General features: G+C 30.2%; 1 protein-coding gene and 1 long non-coding RNA gene across 2 annotated transcripts in view; one reads left to right on the top strand and one right to left on the bottom strand.

Annotated features, from left to right (window-relative positions):
- LOC123263180 overlaps positions 1–15,040 on the bottom strand; it is a 33,238-nt gene extending 18,198 nt beyond the window's left edge. Inside the window, exon 1 of the long non-coding RNA XR_006509117.1 lies at positions 14,547–15,040. This is a non-coding gene — a long non-coding RNA (uncharacterized LOC123263180). The remainder of the gene's footprint in view (positions 1–14,546) is intronic.
- A 554-nt stretch (positions 15,041–15,594) lies between these two features.
- Positions 15,595–20,780, top strand: part of LOC123263213 — an 83,379-nt gene continuing 78,193 nt past the window's right edge. Inside the window, exon 1 of the mRNA XM_044725795.1 lies at positions 15,595–15,860. The gene's annotated coding sequence lies outside the window, so the exon portion shown is untranslated. The remainder of the gene's footprint in view (positions 15,861–20,780) is intronic.

Raw genomic sequence — 20,780 nt, 5'->3', positions numbered from 1 at the left:
TTTTAATAATTAAATGAAACATTATACAATAGACTGTTGCAGTGATAATAATAGTAAGAATAATGAATTTATAGCGCTAAATAGAGAATATAATTGAAGAAGCAACATGAGAAGTACAATAGTGTTGTGCAGCAGTTGATATAATTGCATTTTCTCATTGGAATTATTGTATTGTAATTAAGCAGTCAAGTGTTTTTTGTGCAATAACAAGTGATAATATTGATCCTTAATTTTAATCAGTAAAATAAGTCATCGGTGGAATTGTACAGTCATAATCAAATTTTCGAATATTTTTTTGTTAATAAGCTAACAACTTTATGCAAGCAATCTTTTTTTTCCGAGAGTAATATAAGAGCTTCAATTGAAGTATAATTTCAATTGAGAAATGTTTATTGTAAAAATATTTCAACATTGAGTACTATAACAAATGAAAAGACAAAAATTTTACATTAAAATCAAAATATAGATGATAAATTTGATTATTTTAACTACTAATTATAAACGAATTCATCGGAAGACGAAATAAGTTAAAAAATACAAACTTGAAATTTAGAATACTGAAGAGTGTTTGCTGAGATAATGACTATTTAAAAAATGAATACGAAATAATAAAAAGGGAGAAATAATGAGGTAAAAAAAACGTAAAATATTAACAGGTTAAATTTGAGACGACAGATGGTCTTAAGAATTTCATCTTGAATAATATTAAAGCAAATCTCAAGTGTAGGAAGATGAGCCTCTTAATTGTCTGGTGGCATCAGAGCAGTGACACATGGCATATCTGGCGTCACGTGGAGACATTGCCATAAGAACGCATAATATAGCGTATGAAACGGTGCAGAAGCAAATGAGCGTACAAGTACAGTAAGAGAAAAAAAATAGATAACAGCATCATCTAGCGTGACTTACTTGATATTTCAAAGATTAAGTACAAGTATGATTAAAACAGCTTTGCCGTAGAGTTTAAAGGTAACAAGTCAAACGGTACCCATGGTAGTACTCATTTGTCGTGAAATCTCAAAGACAGTAAGAGCACTTTCGACTCATACTCATACAAATACAATGATATAAATAGTATTAGTATTGGTGTTGTACGTTGGCTTACACTTAGAATAAGACCTCGAGAATTTGCGAAAAAAAGCCTCTAAAGAAAAAGAATAAGAGGGGATGGCTCTTTTGTTATGACGACGACAAAGCCGTGCTAAGAATCCATCCTTCAAATGTGGAACAGCTGCCATCGAATAGCTCTCCTTTTACTTTCAGTGTCGAGCCTCTACTGCTCTTTACTCTTATACTCATACTCATACTTGTCTACGAACTCTAGAAAAAGAGAACACCAAGTATATAGACCATGTACCAGAGTAAAGAAGCATCAAGCACATGTACTACTTTTTAGGGCTACCAGTATGGCCTTGGTTGCTGCTTTAAATCCATCAACTAACTTCATTTCGAGATCCAGCTTCATTTATACATCTACAGCTACTTATATTGGATAAATTATCTACTAATCAAACCATAAGAATGTAATTCATCTTCTGTAAATGAATTATAACTACTCTACTTGCTCCATTTAACGCAGAGTACGAGCCAGGAGCAGAAGTGAGAAAACTTGGATTTTGTGTGCTGATAAAATTAGCCGAAACTCCTTGACTTATTATTTAGAAAGTACTAATTATTCACACTATTGCACACCTCCAACGTGAAAGCATTTAATATCGCTTATCACGGTAATTATTTTGTTTTCAAACATCAAAGATTTAACCTAAAAACTAATTATGGTTTATGAAAGCTTGAAGCTGGAAATTTTATTGAGCACTCTTTCTTTGTACTAAATTTGGTAATTTATATTTATTAAAGAATAATGTGAGAAGAACATAGAAATAAAATTTTGATAAGAACAAATTTATAGTTTATAAAACTTAATATTTATTTATATATAGTAGTATTATTTTTTTCTATAAAAAAAAAAAAAAAATATATATATATATTACAAATAAGTAATTAAAAAAGTATTATTTATCAAAAACTTCTCTAAAATACTCTTCATTTTTTGGTGTAATTTTTATGAATATTAGTTTAGTAATTTTAACATTTAAAAATTTACGATGTTACGTGATAAAAATTCGTATAATGACTACTTTTATACGCCTTTTTACGTTTTTTATTACTTTCAATACTTCTATTACTTTCTTTCGTCGATATCTTCCAATCATTAATAATTAGAACTCTTGTAGTTTATACTACAGACTTAAAAACTTTTTTCATAAACTAAGATCGAATTGTTATTTATGTGACACGAACGATCAAGTGCAGTGCTCGATAGCATTAAACACTTACACAAATACCGATTATTGTCCTCACCCCTAAGTATAACTATTTTGGAGATGTGCCAAAAAAATTTTTAAGCATGAAACACAGTTATTTTTAAGTACTTGATAATTTTTTTTTTGACTTGTTCACAAGTTTTATTTATATGTAAGTAATAAATATGGTGTACGAGGAATATGCAGCGTTTGAGGACACCAAGAGTAATCAAATCCCATATGGCATATGGGATATGAGATATGGTTTGTAATGTGATGTGATGGCAGAATACGTTGATGAAGGAAATCCATTGGGATTAGGCAGGCCCGCATAAATACAGGACGTATGTGTGCGTGACTCAACAATTGAGAATCGACATCAATGAAACGACTTATACGCGTTTGCATAATTTAAGCTTCAGTGTAGATCCGGTCACTCGAGCCGGCAGTCAGTTTAGCTTATACAATAATAGTTATATTATGTATTATGTATTGTGCTTATAAAGCTTTGTAATTCTCATTATACTGTGGGCGGTTTTCTTATCATCTTCTAAACTACATTCGCTGATTATTAATGGTTGTTAGAGGAATTAGTTAAAATATTCCGTTATGATTCACGGAGAAAGACACGTTCTTTTAATATTAATATTTATTATTATTTATTCTAATCATAATGTTAAATGTATGCTCACCAAATATCATAAAAATAAATTATATTTTAAACAATAACAAACCAAACTAAGAAGTAGAAGATAATTTTCAATAAGTTTGGAATGAGAATAGATTGAGTAACAAAAAAATTCATTTTTTTGTAAGGAAAGTGTAGGTGTTTGATATCAATTGTGTATATTTTATTTTTAGATATTTATAAAAATAAAGTTATTACAAAAATATCTTGAAAATCATTCCACGCTTTTTTACTATAAAGTCAATTTTTTTGTTAATCATTTTGTTTCTTATTTCAAACATATTGAAAATTGTTTTCTAATTTAGAGTTTGGTTTATTATTGAAGCGTTCTTTTAGTTTTTTAAAATATAATTTATTTTAAAATTTTTTAGTGTAAAATTAAAATCCAGAAAAAAATGTGTTAATTATAAAAAATTTGTACAATGTATATTTTAACTCTGTTAATAGCTTGCGTTGTTGAGTTAACTATTTGTGATTAACAAATAAATAAAATATACTATTCGGTATTAGTTTTTATAGTAGTTACTACACTGAGAAAAATTAACTTAATTAAAGATAAATCATTCTAAAGAAAGTCGATGATTTTATTTTGAGAATTTATTTTCTTGGTTTTCAAGTTCTTGGATTAAGATATTTATATCTTCGGTCGCTAACTACGATATGATCTTCAGTCGATGGAATCAATTTCAAGTTTATGTTTTTGTTCCAAGTAGTAGTTTCTTCGTTAAAAATCTTATCAGATTGTTTCTTTCAACAAATTTAAAAAAATGTTAAAAGATTTTTCATGGATGATATAAAAAGTATTAGAAATCTGACAAAATTTACATTGTAAATTTCGTGTATAACTGAAGCTACCAAAATAATTTTATGTTTAAAAATTATTATAGAGCATAATGTATATAATACATTGTTAAATTAACAATCTCTACAAATATTTTCAGTACAGAACAGTTCTTGTTATTTTACCAAGAAATAACGTTATAAATTCATATATACGTTTATATGGAAGCAAATGCGACAAATTGTACGACTAAAAAAATCTACTGCGTCAGAGGTATAAATTTAATGGGCTACATTTTTTATCGTGTTAAATTGTCTGCATACAATAACTTTATATTATATTTGAGTTTGTTTATGAAATTTTTAATAAAATAATACATGCTAGTAATTATACCGGGGAAGTTTAACAATGATAAAATTAAAGAAAAATTTAACTTTGAATTTCGTCTTATTATGACTTGAATTTTTTTTTAATCTAATTTTACAGTTTGAAAAATTAAATCAAACTAGGAATTCAAACTGCGCTCGTACGCGCGCGCTCTGATCTTGAACCAATGTGGAATCAGGGGCCACTTTTTCAATTAGTATCGATATAATTTTTATACTAAACTAACTTCATCTTAGTCATCAATTTTATTTCAATCTACCTTTTACAGTTTGTAAAAATTAAGTCAAATCTACAAAATTAATATTGAAAGTGAAATTTTTAATCTATCAAAAATATTCAATACTAAAATATTTTTCATACTACCTTAATATTTATCGTAGAAAAATTTTTCATTTATCAGTTATGAAACGTCACTATTCTCGATAATTATAAATGCAAGAAGAAAAATAAAAAAATTCATCGAGAAGCGTGTTGGAATAACTAAACCTAGTGTTTTGTTGAATTTTAATGAAGCATAGAACTGCACTGACAGCATAAAATTAAACTAAGAGCATTGATAATAATAAAAAGACGTTCAGACATATCAACAATATACTGTTTATTTACTATAATACTTGTGAGCAAAATGTCTGAAATTCGGTTGTATAATCTGGAGCTTGATAAAGTATGCAAACATCCACCGGAATGTAACAAAGAGAGCTGATTCCTGACATGTTTTCTGATAAAGAAGAATGATAACTACATAATGTATTAATAACAATTTGTATTAAGAATTATTTTACTGTTTAATAAATTACTAAAATGTAGACTAAGCACTTATTTAAATTATTTTATACTCAAATAAAAGTTTTTTTTTTTTTTTTTCAAGCCCAAAATTTATAGTTCAGCAGTTGCACAAATTTTTAACAAAACTTTCAATTAAATAATAATAATTCTTTTTTGTTAGTATCCAATTAAGTATCTAATTCTTTTAACCAATCTTGAGGTAATCTAGTTCAGTTTTGTTTTTGAAAAATGTGAAAATTATGAATCAAAATTTTAAAAAATTAGGAAAACGGTTGACCCTGAGGGCCATCCCTGCAACTTCCCGCTACTTTCATAATTAAGCGCTCAAAATTTCACTTATTACGTTTTTGAGCTCTTCGAGCTAAAAAATATAATTTTCGTGTAGTTTTGAGCTCTCCGAGCTCAAAAGTCTGATAGAAATTTAATAAAACATTATTTTTTGAATTTTCAAACCGCAATAACTTTTGAATGAATGTACCGATTTTCACGCGGTTGGCGCCATTCGACGCAGTTTTTTAAATTCTATGATATATTTTCAAACACAAGTTGATCAAACCGGAAATTTCGGTGTAATTCGAAAAAAACACTTTTTTTCGATTTCTTTCGTCAACGATAACTCACGAACGAATTAACCGATTTTGACCGGCTTGGTGGCGATCGACGTGGTTTTTTGATGTTTAGAGCTGATTAGTTTTTGGAATTGATCGGTCAAGCCGTTTAAAAGTTATTAAAAAATAAACCACATTTGAAAAAAATTTTTTTCGCAGTTTTTTTAAGATTTCTCAAAATTTATCAGTCCGAATCGGTCCAACTTGTATTTAAAATCTAAGTTTAGTCGAACCCTTTCAAATGGCACCAACCGCGATCAAATCGGTCAAGCCGTTCAAAAGTTATGAGGGGTTTACATACATACATACATACACACACACACACACATACACACATACATACCCATACATACAGACATACAGACACCATCGCGGAAATAGTCAGGGAAGCTTCCTAGGACCTCAAAACGTCGAGATCTGATGAAAACTCGATTTTCGAAAAACGGGGTAAAAACAATAACTTCCCGATTTTTGAAAATTTTCAATTTTCTTAGCGGGAAGTTAAAAATGCTCAGAAAATTTATAAGAGATTCATTTTTTCGGAATATTTAATACTTAAATAAAATAAAATGAACAAAGAATGAAAGAAGGTGTTTGGTTACTCTACACTATTATTTTGTGGACTTTCAATGTGCACTTGCAATAAATATACAGCATCGGGAATTTAATGTGTCTCTTCATCGCCTATTATCGTAAAGAAAATATTTCCTTTTTATAACTCTATAGTCTAGAGTCTGATATACCCGTCCCATACCAACAATGCAGTATACTATACGACATCTTTGAATACTTTGAAAGCGAGTGTCTCTGTTCTGTCTTTCTCTTTCTCTTTCTCGGTTTCTCTGATCGCAATTTTCTGTCGGTGTTGCCCCGATGTGACAACTAGTCAGTAATGGGCAGACTTTTTATTTGTCGGTGGAAACGCACCACAAGAGAGGGAGAAGGAGAAGACAAAATATAAATAGGGAGTGTGTGGGTATATGAGTGTGAAGTAGCGAGAAAAAGAATAAAATGGAATAAAGAACGATGCTTCAGGCTTTTAATAAATGATAGGGCGGATCGGGGAGTCTCGGTACTCTAGTATTTTCCCCGTATCGTCATCCTCTATATCTCTATCTGCGCCTATATCTGCATACTACATCTGAATACTATAACCCAGCTTGACTATATTCCTTTCCGCTTCTATAACGGAAACAAACGGCTCCGTTTGCTTTCCAATCAGACATGTATATCTCTTCTCGGTGTGAGGACAATCGAAAACCATGACGCGCGTGACAAACGTGACGCGGAAATGCGACGTGAATTGGACTTGAAACAGTATAGGAAGTTTACTGTGCGAATATCGTCCGGTCTCTTCTAATGAGGAAGCAAGCGTTTATATTGCAATAGTTCTGATGACTGCAGACTTACTCTACACTACTACTGCTGCTGCTGCAGAAATGCTCTATCTCAAAGCGTTGTAATTATTTTTTCTAAAAACTACGTTTCAGATTAAAAAAGTTTCGTAAATTCGTAAAATTCAAAGTTTATTTTTATTCCAATGATATATTTTTTATTAATTATTCAACTATTTAAAAATGGTGAAAGAAAGCTGAGAAAATTGAGGTTAGTTGATTAATAAAATTTTTATTATTTATTTTGATTTAAGAATCGAGAATCTACTTGAGAATTATTATATTAGACATGGTTTTATTTGTATATATGCTGAATGCATGGATAATTTTTGATAGCAAAGCTGCATGTTATGTTACGCGGGAAAAAATTGTAAGAAAAATTACATTTGTAACATCGTAATCCAGGACCAGATTTTCAATACGGTCACTTTGATTATTTTACATTTTAAAATTTACGATATTACATCGTAAAAATTCGGATATTTATTGCTTTTGTAGGCATTTTTACAATGTACCATCGTAAATTTTAAAATGTTAAGTTATCAAAGTGACCGTATTGAAAATCTGATCCTTGATTATGATGTGACGATTGTAATTTTTCCTATAATTTTTTTCCATGTACAGTTTTAGCGGTTGGGTTGACGATCAATTTTTATCTATCTTGTGGTCTTTTTATTTTTTAAAAATGATTGTATTTTACTTAAAATTTAATTGTGAATATTAGTTGATTAGATTTTAAAGAATCTTACTTATGTCAAAGTAACTAATTTATATTATATATTTTCCTAGGTCCTCATGAAGTTTATGTTTGATGACGAAACCTTGCTTGATGAAATAAAAATTGAACTAAAACACAAAAACTGATTCTTATAGTCTGAATTTTGTTTTCTTAACAATAAAGTAAAATTAGTAAACTATTCTGTCCTGAGAAAGCCAGTCAATGTATGTAACAAATAAATATAAATTCCCCATATGTGGTAATTTCTGTATAGTGGTACACCAATGCAAGCTGTGCTGAGACATTTTTGACAATAGATAAAGATTTTTATGGTGACTTATTTTCGTTTTTGTCGTCAAAGATATTTGAAAGTCTCTTAGAGGTTTACCCTGTCCACGGATGGCTTTCAACTGACCCTCGTTACTGCACTCGGTCGCATGCTAATTCTTATTTGCTTAACACTACAGCTTCAAGCAAACCAAACGGCATCACGAACAGACAGAATAAGAAATATGGATTGACTATGATGAGTAGAGGAAAAAACTTTGAGGGAAAGGTGACGAAATATCCTTTCAAAAATTCATTTTTTTTTCTTTGAGTTCCCCGGTTTATTGTTTCTTTTGATTCAGCAGATCACGTTTGTTCGGATAGGCCAGATAATAAGACCCGAAAGATTATAAGCAGGAGTAACAAAAAAAAAAAAAACATGTGGCCATTATTGTGAAAATGCAATTTTTTTTTGTTTGGCTGCGTCACTTTTGCATTTAGTACTCTGTTTTGGTATTTCATTTTCTCTTTATTCCTTTTGTAAATAAAAACCCTCCTATTCACTTTGCCTCCTACCCGGGATTCATTTCTCATCTTTTTATATTTATCTTCGTGCCCGACGAACGCATTGTTGACTCGCGGCTCGCGCCCATTGTCATCTAAAAGTTTCATCCAAGTTCGCCAATTATTTGCGATCCTTTCAAATGCGTCAAAGACATCTTTTCTTCTACATTTTCATTCATTTCCTCTTCGCATTTTTTTTTTTTTTTTTAATTTTAAAGAAAAAATATTCAAATACTCAGTATAAAAAATATCGATACTTATATCTTCTTATTTTTTTATTACTCATTTTACATAAAGAGACTGGATTTTTTTTTATTTTTTATGGGCTTTAAATACTTCTCACTGAACTTTTGATGGTCGTATTTAAATATCAAAACATAAAAAACGTTTTAATCAAAGTTTAATAAATCATATTATATTTACATTTAAAATTCAATTTAATGTGCTTTTATACTATACGCACAAGTTATTAAATATTTACGTACGAATGATATAATATTTATTATTTAGTTGTTTAATGGAATAAAAAAATTTTTCAATTGATAAATCATAGAATTTATTTGCGATTTCGAAAATTTTATTATTTTCATACAGATGACTAGATATTATTTACATTTAACTGTTATGCTTAATAATTATCTTCGAATTAAAGTCTTGATTCCAATTTGTGTAATATAAAATTTTTAAAGCACAATTTAATTTGACAAATCACGTTATATAAATTTTTACTTTGGATCAAATTAGCGAAAAATGTATTATATAAATTTTGATGGATAGTTTTGAAATTACCCCAGAACATACCAATTTATCATGACCGAAAATCATAGGACCTATTTACTTTAAGGTAGTTGTAGCGTGATAGGCATTTCAACAGAAAATTATGAAATTTTTTTTATTGAAAGATAAATATATTAATAATTCACTACCAAAATTTCAGATCAATTGACCGCACCGTGTTTGAGTAATTAATTTTTGAAACTGCATCTTTTACACGTAGCGGTATAGAGAGATGATAAAGTTAGTATGAAATCTTTGGCCCACTCGAATGGTACGGAAGATTTCATACTAACTTTACCATCTCTCTATACCTCTACGTGTAAAAGATACAATTTCGAAAATTAATTACTCAAAAACGGTGCGTCCAATTGATCTGAAATTTTGGTAGTGAATTATTAATATATTTATCTTTCAATAAAAAAAATTTCATAATTTTCTGTTGAAATGCCTATCACGCAACAACTACCTTAAGTAAGAATTTTTATTTCTAAGAAGAAAATTGAAATATTTTGACACCATTTTTTAAAACTAGATGATTTATTTGGAATGAAACTAGTTATCATCAGTTAACGCTATTTTAATTATGTTTTATAAAAACAATGTGCGGGTTTGACTTTTTATCAAATTTTCGAATTCAATTGTGTTTTGTAAAAAAATACTCTTGATTGAAAAAATTGAATAATTTATTTTTTTAATTGTATATTTTATATCGAAATATCCACGATAAAATTGAAAAAAATATAGTCAGAATTACAACGTTCCAGTTATAAATCAATAAATTCATCAAGGGTAGGATCGAACGGTGTCGTTAAACTCAATTATTAATAATTATTTAAAAATATGTTCGTAAAAATTTAAAATATTTATCGCATGTATTTTATCAATGACTTTTAACTTTAGCAATTGAAAATATGATAACACAAATATTTTTTACTCACTACATACCACAAAATAAATCAATCATTGAGGTAACTAATTAAACAAAAAAATTTTTGTGGCTTCAAATAAATATAAATTTATTTGTTGAACATGTTAAAGAATAAGATAGAGATTTTTTATATCAAATTTTGTTTTCTCTGTCAATTGACAGTATACGTGTAATTTACTCTTTTAGGGCTAGTTTTTCAATTCAGGATAAAATTTTATCCAATGATAAAATATATCTATATATTTCATATATATAAATATACTGGCAATAATAATTTTATCCTGGATAAAATTTTATCTTGAATTGAAAAACTGGCCCTTAAAGAACAAAAAAATTAAATTTTTTTAAAACAAAACACTTAGTTTTCTAATCAAAAACAATTTTTATTTAATACTTCTTCAATTCAATAGATCAATTTCCTGTTTTTACTAAGTTAAAACTTAAAAAAATACAGCCGAAATAATTTAAATATATCTAAAAATATTTTGTATAAATTGCAATTACTCTTAAAAAATTTTTAAAAATTCATAAATATGAAAAATGAAAGACGAATTTCCGAGAACTCTAATAAATTTAAAAAAAGATTAAACCAAAGTTGCACGCCACATATATCGAAAGAATCTAAAATATGATTTGTACATTATGCCTTATAATACGTAAGATAAAAGTTGTCAAATAGTAAAACTTTATATTTAATGTTTGACTTGCCTCGTTTACTCTCAAAAAACGATACGTTTATCCAATTCTCCACGTCATTTCCCCAAGTCAACGACTTGATGACCTAAAAAACCATTAAAACTATTCAAATGTATTAAATCTTCTAGTAAAGCGCAACCTTTTTTTAAAATATTCCAATAAAAATAACAACAAAAGAAAAAAAGTAAAAATAAAAACTAAAGCAATAAGAAACAAAAAATATTGCAAAATAATGATAAACTTTACTTAAAAATATAATTTGCCTTCACTGATACGAAGCCATATAAATTAACGTAAAACATTGATTTTAAACTCCACACTATCGTTAAATTCTCAATACACAGCTAAGTGATAACTCGAGCGTAAACCGTACAGTAACAATATATTTAAATTTAAGTACTCATATCATATATTATAATAGTATGTAATAGATATTGAAAGTTTTAATCTATCGGAAAATATTTTTACTTATCGCATCGCGTACTCTCAAAGATAATCTAGTAGTAGATTAAAAAATATAAAAATCCGAGAACCATAAAAAAAAAAAACTTTCATAATATAAGAGTTTTTTCATCTTTATCGTATACGTACGTGAATCGTAAATGTATAAGTATCTATATAGATATCTTTAGCTCGAATGGAATCATATGACGTTTAAAAGTGAGGGCTGAGGGTCGGAGAGGAACGGGGCTCTCATGTACGCAAAACGGACGGAAAGTACGTGGAGGTAATATCGGAACCTCCAAATGGTAATCGATATCTCATATATCTCTGGATGCATATTCGGGCGTTCCCATTCCCACTACGTGAGGTGGCTCTCTACTCAACATATATAATACTATATACTCCATACTCTTGTAGTTAAGCAAGGGTGAGTAAGTGAGAACGATATATGAATAACAGATACGGCCAGTGTACAGAGAGAGTCCAGACTTGAGGATACAGACCTCTCTACTCTAGATAGAAGAGCACAGAGAAGAGAGAAAGACAGAGTTACACGCGGGAAATTGCTATAGATAAAGCTCGAACAGTAACCGGCGAGTTTACGATGTCCAGTGGCACTAATTTTCATTGATACAATTCGAGAATAGCAGTGTCATCAATTTTAGGGCATATACATATATGGTATCCGGTAGGGATGTTTGCGTGGGTAGACAAGTTAAGGGTATATGGTCCATACTGACATCGATGCAAATTTCTGGTCTCTTAGCTTTACTTTACTTTGCTCCTCGTTCTATTCTGCTTGCAAGAAACTTACTAGTATATGATGCTAGATATAGAGTAGAGTTAGCAGATAGGAGTACCAACAACCTGGGAAACTATTCTGCCGGAGATTCGAAAGGGTTAAAGAGATAGAGGGTGTATTGAGAGTGTGGGTACATACCCGCATACCCCCCTTTTTGGGGGCTATTGAATACCACGCCGCTGAGGCTTTGACATTACTAAAATGTCAGAGAATGTCGCGCATCTCATACTCATATAATAATCCACTACCGCGTACCTCGGTTGTCTACATGCCAACATGTTTATCGTCATTTCCCTCTTTTACTTTATATATTTCATAAAATTTTTTTTTATCCTTCCTTGTTATACAACCGTTTGTAAGGCTCTTTTCTCGAGTAAATCATGGTCTCGTGTGATTAAAACAAGAATAAGTATTTAAATAAAAGAAAGAAGAACAAATTTAAAAAAACGAATATAAATATTTTTCCTCGACAATATGTGTACTAAGTATTTTTTAACAAATGGTTTGAAATCCTAAAGTAAAGAAGGTAAGTATACTGTAACAAAGAATATACTTTTTTTTTTATTGTGTGTGCGTATTTAAAAAAAGATTTTTTTTTGTTTCCCGGTGATTATGGAAAAATAAATGCACCTGGAATTTATCCAAAGAAAATTCACATAGTGCCAAGGAGGACATTAACGACTTGTACATTAACCGTTCTTATTCCGGAAAACAAGTAAACCCAGCCAGCAGTAAATTGAATGTCAAACGCAAGCTGTACAAGGTCTGCTCTCATGCGAAAGAAGAAAAAAGAATTGACAGTAGGAATAAAACTAAATAAATAAGAAATAGTAAAGTCACTTGGCTCAGTTTCTTATTAAACATATTCTATGTAATGTAATGGAATGTAATATATATTTAAGTGGATTCTTAAGCTCAGTTATTATTTTTTCAGTATCTGTACTTCTGCTTTATTTTTCTTCACGGGGGAGAAATCGGCGACCAGCCAGGATTTTCATTGGTGCAAAAAGCCGGAGGCACTAGCTAACGATGCCATTGTCATGCGAGAGTTGAAGCAAGTTATTGTGCACGGTATTCATCACAAAAATACTCTAATGGCGTAGACGCTACATTTTTATTTTATTCTCAATAGTTTATGTTTTTTGTTTCCTCCACTTGAGTGCTACAAGTACTTGAGCAGATACTAAAGTCAGATATGTTATATCTTTATTGTATCTATTGATTTGATTTTATTCGATTTAATTTTATTTATTTTCATTGAAAAAAATTTTTCTGTTTAAATTTATTGTACGTAAATAGATGTACATGTATAAATATTTAAAATCGTAATTTAGCAACTTAGAAAATAGTTCAAGCTTAAATAACGATAAAAATGAACAAGAGCGCCCTCCGAGTTGGTGAAACTGTTCAACATAGTGCGAACAATCGTTTGTGTCTCTCGGAAGCTTAGCGTAGATGTCGCTTCGATCTCTCGGATTATACCTTCCCTATTTCTCTCATCCTCGTGTTACTGTTCCTGTCTGGGTGGTTTTGACAGCTCCCGAGGTTTCGCACGATCTAAATACCGATTGAGGGTTAATTTTGAAAGACGATAAAAATATTTATCCACAGATTTAACGTTAATATTTAAAAAAAAGTATAATAGTTTCATAAAGTAAGTGTTCGAGATTAAAAAACAGGACATTCTGTCGAAAGTTTATTCCCTAGTTGAATCGAGAAACGATCTCATACTGTACAATTATGGGGAATCATTTCGTATTTGAATACGTTAAATTCTGAGCGAGGAATCCAAGAGAGGATTCCATGAAGGGGTGCTGAAGATTCCTTGCGGCAAGTTGAATACTTGCTAGAACAGTATATAAGAGAAAGAGAGACAGAACAAGATCGTAATACCGAAAATTCCTCAACCAAAATCTTTTTATATTGAGATTATTGTTGAGCATTTTCTTTATACTAGTATATACATTATTTAACAACATGACAGTCAAGTCAATCATAAACTAAATAAAGATATAATAACTTTAACTTGACGCTTGAATTCAATTTATACCAATTAAATAATTAACCTTAAAATCTGATACATTATTTTTGGCCATCATTTTCATTTGTTACCCCACCGACCACTTTAAATTTATTTAAATCATCACGCTAATACATATTTTGGTAATTTTTTAAATCACCACCAAAATCACAATCTATTCAGCACCAAATTTTTTTTCGAATATAAAAAACACCATCTAAACTAAGGTTATCTACTTAAAATAAGTTATAGTGGCTAAAAATAAATGGAAATTAGTAACAGTAATAATAATAATAATTAAACACAGAGAAAATAAAGCAAAAAAATGTCATTAAATCAATATAGTTATGCGCACAAAATCGTGACCTTTTAATGCTACTTACGCCCTTCCATTCCTTTTATTTAGTTATGACTTTCTTGAAATATTATTTTCTCGTCACGGTATTCTTTTCTCACTCTTCCTCTTCGATTTTCCTTACTACACGCTCGGAAAATCCATCTTCATGTGCCGCTGTCTAGGTGTGTATAAATATATGTTTGTGTGTGTGTATGTGTGTGTGTGTACGTTGACCGGTATGTATAGAAATAAAAGGGTAGATGCCGGGTATTTTTTCTCACCATTTCATGTCTTCTTTTCAGTATATTCATAATTAAATAAATAATGTAATACAAGAACGTAATTAAAATAATCAATTCAAGTGTTATGACCAAGCCAAACGAGTTAGAAATTATTATTATGTTTTTTATGATGGTGATTATTATTACTTTAAATATAAAATACTATTATTATGAGTACTATTATAAAACTAGTAAAGATCACGTTTAAACACCCGAGGAAGCGATACGCTCTTCTCGGACGAACTGAGCATTCCCCACCTCGCGTTCGGCATTTATAGGAGACTCCCACTCTTGACATCTTCTCCTTCGTCTCCCCACTTTCAAAGTATCCCCACCAGAAATCAAAGCTCGGGAGTGGGAATAGATAGATGTTTTCTCAGTAGTCTGCACTCTCTTACACACTCTCTATCTCAACATCATTTTCTCTTCTCATGTACAGTAGAATTGTCGTTTTATCCGCGACGCGGTACTCGTAGATACCTAGCGCGCTCCTCGTGGCTGGTCGCTTTCTTCTGTTATTATTTTTATATATGTATATTTTTTATTTTTTTTTATTTTATTCTTCGTTTCTTTATTTTACTTACCGTGCGCTCGTCGGGAACCTTCATTTAATAATTATGCAGTAATTAGAGAGTCTGGAGAGACCGATGCATGAATAATCTTCGTTTTCTGTAAAAATTAAGACTCCGCAAGTACATATCTTCTCACCCTTTACATTTTATTCTTCCGTAATAATTATTTTATTTATGTAATTGTATTTATACTTGTAATTACTAATTTTTTTTTCCACAAAATAACAGTTGTGGATAATAAATAAAGTAAAAACAAAACTGTGCTGAGAGTAAAGATATGGAGTAATAAAATGAAGGTTAAGACGATATAATTCTTGGGTGACGAGGCCGCAATATTGTCATCGTCAATCAAGATCTCAAAGTGATTAAACTCTCTCGTCAAGTCCAATTCCGTGTCTCTCTTCTCCTTCTCTTTTTCTCTCTCAATTCTGTTGGGTTAACGTGGTTAACCCTAGATTTACTGTAGTAAAGAGTTGTCGTTGACGTGAAGGAAAACGGAGTAAGGGTGTAAGTAAAGGGTGGATAGTAAATAGGAGTGAAACCACTTTGGCTCCTCTATATACATATCCATATGACATATCTAAGTTTTCGACATTACCATTACCATTACATCAGTTTCTCTTTCTCTAAAACTCATAATCTCTTTCTCTCTATCCTCTTCCTCCCTACGACTTAGGAAGAGTTTTCTCCTTGGAAATTCCATCTGGGTGTAAAGTAGTCACCTCCCCTCTCGCGGATACGCTTGTGAATCCCACCAGGTGTGTTCGGTGTTTCTCTAGTGACATTAGTGGGGATGAAGGGATGCTGTTGTCATGACGACAGGGTTGTAGTGGGAGAAGTGCAGTAAGAGCGGTAAAGACGGTAGTGGCATCGATCGTTAATGTCGGACTGTACACACATCGAGTTGGTACCGTGAACTGTCAAGTGTGTGGACCGAGAGCTCACAGGCTCACAGAGGCTGACGGGGATGACGTTGCTCCTGCTCTGCCTCCACTATATTCTTTCGTTCCCTACTCATACCACTCTGCACTGGTATAGAGAGCTCAAGAAGAAGGGGGCTCAATGCGTACAATCCCCTGCTGCCCCTTATAATTTCGCTCCCTCTCTTACTTTTACTCTAACTCCAGTGTAGTGCATACTCATTCTAAAGCTCGAGTAGAGAGTAGACCTCAATGTGTCCCCGCATGTCCCTATCGCTCCCTCAGCCCTTTTTACTCCTCCCGGCTGCTTATTTCTCGCCCACATATACTTCATGTATTCCATATATACTGATATACATATGCTTACATATACATATATGTACATACTTATGCCGCGCATTATGGACTCTCACCCGCTATTCGGGAACGAAGGCATGCGTCCAAGTGTGGACTTACGTGCTTATGCACGCTCTTATGCAGGCGCGAATGATTTCCGACACACCACCAGCCGATATCAGCCAGTTTCCAGACGCACTGCTACTGCTACTGCTCCTGCTCCTGCTCCTGATGCTGTTGCTGCTGCTGCTGCTATTGCACCTCTCGTACTTCTATATTCAATATAGACTTATTCAAAACCAAGATACGAGAGTAAGAGGTATAGAGGGATCACTAAATCCTTATTCTCTCTGTTTCTCTTCCTCAAGGATATTTATACTATCTATTAATTGTAATTAAACAAAACACACTTGGTCTTATGGAAAAAGATTCCTTACACATCTGGAGCATTAATTGTTTGGATATTAAACATTGCTGATTTTAGATAAACACTGAGAGGATTGACTTGGATCGAGACAAGATTCAGAAATACTAAAATTGTATTGAACGAAAGAAAAACTTTTTCTCAAACTCTAGACTTTCATAATTATGATTTAGTAGTTATGAAAATTTTAAAATTAAATCAGAGTTATGTGATAAAATTCTTGAGTCTTGATCTATTAATTTCATACATAAATTCATCCTTGTCAGCGAGGTTATTTTTTGTGATCAGGCAAAACATTTTTGTTAAATATTTAGCTTTCTTTTTGTACATCGGCCAGCATAAAAAGCAGCATAATATTTTAGAGAAAATTGCTCTGGATACATCAGGATAAATAGCTCTTAAAGTTAAAATAGATGTAAGAAATAAAATTGCGCTCGGCAGTTAAATTTATACTAAAAAGCTCATTAATTGAATGATAATCATAGTCAGTTTTATAATCCTTAAATTTTTGGCATACGTCAGTAATAAATTTAAATTAATATCTAACCACCCCCTACCTAGAGAGTATATATGTCAGTATATAGGTAAAAGATACGTCTGGTTATATAATATAAGTTTTATCATTCATTTTTTGCTGAAATATATGTATATAGATTTATGTGAAAATATGTCCATATTTAAAAAATATAAAAATTTTTAACATTTCTAAACTGTTCTCAATATCATTAGATATTATAAATATACCATAAAAATCAACTATTTTGGAAAAATTTTGATAATTAGGCGTAATAACTGAGTTAAAAAAATTTGTTTTTATTCATTTTTTTCTGCCTAAATTCTTTTTTTAATTTATATAACCATCGGAATCCTTTCGATTTTTTTCTATTCAAAACTTTCCAAAAAAAAGCAATCAATTAATTTTCAAAAATTCTTTAAGTCATATAAAAATTTTTACAATTAATTCCATTTAAATGTTATGTCATTACTTTGTTATAGATTGTCTTAAGTTTTTTTCTAATTTTTAAGAATTCTTCATTTTTATTTAATTGTTATTTACTTTATGATAATATTTTATTAAAAAAAAAAATAAGTAAATAAATAAAAAATCAGCTTATCGTCCTCTTGGCCAGTTACCCTACTTTTCCGAAAGTTCATTATTTCCCTGTCGTTCCGGTTTGTCTCCCACCCTATAAACACCAATTCTAAAAGAACAGATATTTCAGTATGATGCATCTTCTATAGTAAGGGTGTCTTGTTGGGCTAATAATTACCCTGAGTAAAAAAAATAATTAACAGCTTGTGTGTATTTTTTAAAAATAATTTCAGTTATAATTATAGGATAAGATGAGTAATGAGTAAGATGAAACAAAATGAATAGATACAAGAATTAAATTTACTACAAATTATAGTATTAGAGCGAGTTAGATAAGTATAATATTATTGGGTATATAATATTGAAATTTTGTTAGGCAGATTTTTCAGGCAAAAATGCGATAGTTGCTAGTGCAGCGGTATGTAAAAAAAATACATGATGATGCTCTTTAACGAGAGGATAACGATACTCTCTCGACTATCGTCGACTTTATCGCTAGCTGGTAGCGTGAGCTATCGAATATTTTCTTTTCTCTTGGATTTTTTTTAGGCCTTGCGCTAATTAAAAAATTCCACCGCGAAATCGGATTCCACGGGCTCTTTCTCGCTTACACTCTTTTACGTACAGTGATGTTGCTCATACTGCATCCACGCATACAATATACCTACATAACTATGTTCGCTCGTATGAACAAATCCAATACGTCGCCGCATCGCTTTTTTATACATTGCAATCTCTCTTACACTCTCGTGCGTTGAGTGGGTATATAGTTTACTGCGAGCTTTTATATACGTGTAGATATAGACATCCACATACTTTACTCTTTTTTGCATTGCTCTTTGAGCGTACATTACTGTGCATTCAAAAAAATATTATATATGTGCCTGTACATACATAATACATTTATATAATTTTTTTATTATCAAGATTCTATATGATTGTATCAAATATCAAAAAATTCAATATTTCATATATCGAGGTGTTGAATTAAAATTACATTTTAGTAGCTCAAATTAATGTAATTGGTCTTGTGTATAAATGGTCAAAATAATGCTTCATGATGCAAAATGTACCCGAAAAATTTTTTTATTAAATTAAAGTTGGGGGGAAATTACTATACGTGGGTTGAAAGTTTTTCTCCAGAAGATCGTTTTACCTCATTCTGCTGTGTAAATACTTTTTTATAATTAAAATTGTACCGTCATTGTGTGTGAATAAAAAAAAAAAGATGAAGGGGAGAAAATAATCCTAGTAGTTCTCGTATGGTGAAATTAAAAGCTATGGTCCAAGGTTAAATTTTTTAATCTATTTCAGATTGACGAATTTTGAAAGTTGAAATTTTTGTCTTGAACGCTTTAGTTTTACTTAAAAATATTTTACGATTAAATTAAAAACACATAAATCTGATTTAAATTTATAAAACAATTGTGAATGTTCCTAATCATAATTTTTTTCTTTGATATTTTCCCTTATTTATTCGTTTCTCTAGAAGCAACAATTATTAGAAAAAAAGTATATAATACAAGATAACCCAATGACATTCCCAGAAAGTTTTTTTCTTATCTATAGCTCTATTTCACTCAATGTAAACAATATATTAAAGTCAAGTTCTATAAAAAAAATCTATTTATTTTGGTAATTTACGAAATTATTGAACTCTTGTCTGAAAGTTAAATATCAACTTCAAAATACTTTTTTATTCCTTTATTAAAAAAATTTATCAACATGCATTTCTAAGTTAAGATCGTGACATATTTTTCACAATGATATCAAACTGTTTTTACACCTGACTATTTAACAACTTGAATTGCTAATAACTTTTATTGAGATAGCAATCGAAAGTTTTTTAAATTGTACTTAAGGGAAAATTGAGATAATATTAAAAAAATAATAATAAAATTAATGATTGACTTAAATTTTGTGTAGCTGAAATATTTATGGTATATAATTATGCTACATTATTGCTTCGTATTTGTAAATTTAATGAAAATAGATTAGTAATATTGACATTATTGGAATAATCATATGATTAGATATAATATTGATTACACAGTTTATTAATTTGTTATCGATTAGATTTATTGTATTTATAATTTCATTGTCCAATCTTGAAGAATTAAAAAATTATCGATGAAACGCTGGCAACAAATTGAAAAATTTTCGATCCTTCTTGCGCTCTAACTTAATTATTATAGAACACTACTGAAAGGGCCAAAAAACATTATTATATTTGGAAGAATTTTACTTAATTTGTTGAAGAGTTACATCTTGAATTTTTTAGAAGAAAATTTAATGTGTAATGTCTACTCTTGTACCAGCAAAATTGTGACTGAACCCACAATTTTTAAGGAAATGATCTGAAGAATTTTGACTCCTGAAAATTGTCAGCCACAACTTAAATAAATTTTTCTTGAAATTACAGAAGAAAAACAACGAATTAAAAAGATCAAGTTTTAAAATGACAATTAAATGGTGGAGGGAAGTAAAAAAAAAACAGCAAATGAAATTAAAGCGAGTTACCTACCTCATTAAATTTTGATACAATATTATACTTTTGTGTGTGTACAAGTGAGGATATAAAGATAGAACTGGAGAACGAGAAGAAAATATAGTAAAGTAATAGAAAAAAAACTAAATAAAAAAGTAAACGGGAG

Source organism: Cotesia glomerata, linkage group LG4 (assembly GCF_020080835.1).
Source record: "Cotesia glomerata isolate CgM1 linkage group LG4, MPM_Cglom_v2.3, whole genome shotgun sequence".
Taxonomy (NCBI): domain Eukaryota; kingdom Metazoa; phylum Arthropoda; class Insecta; order Hymenoptera; family Braconidae; genus Cotesia; species Cotesia glomerata.
This window is presented reverse-complemented; position numbering and strand designations above follow the sequence as displayed.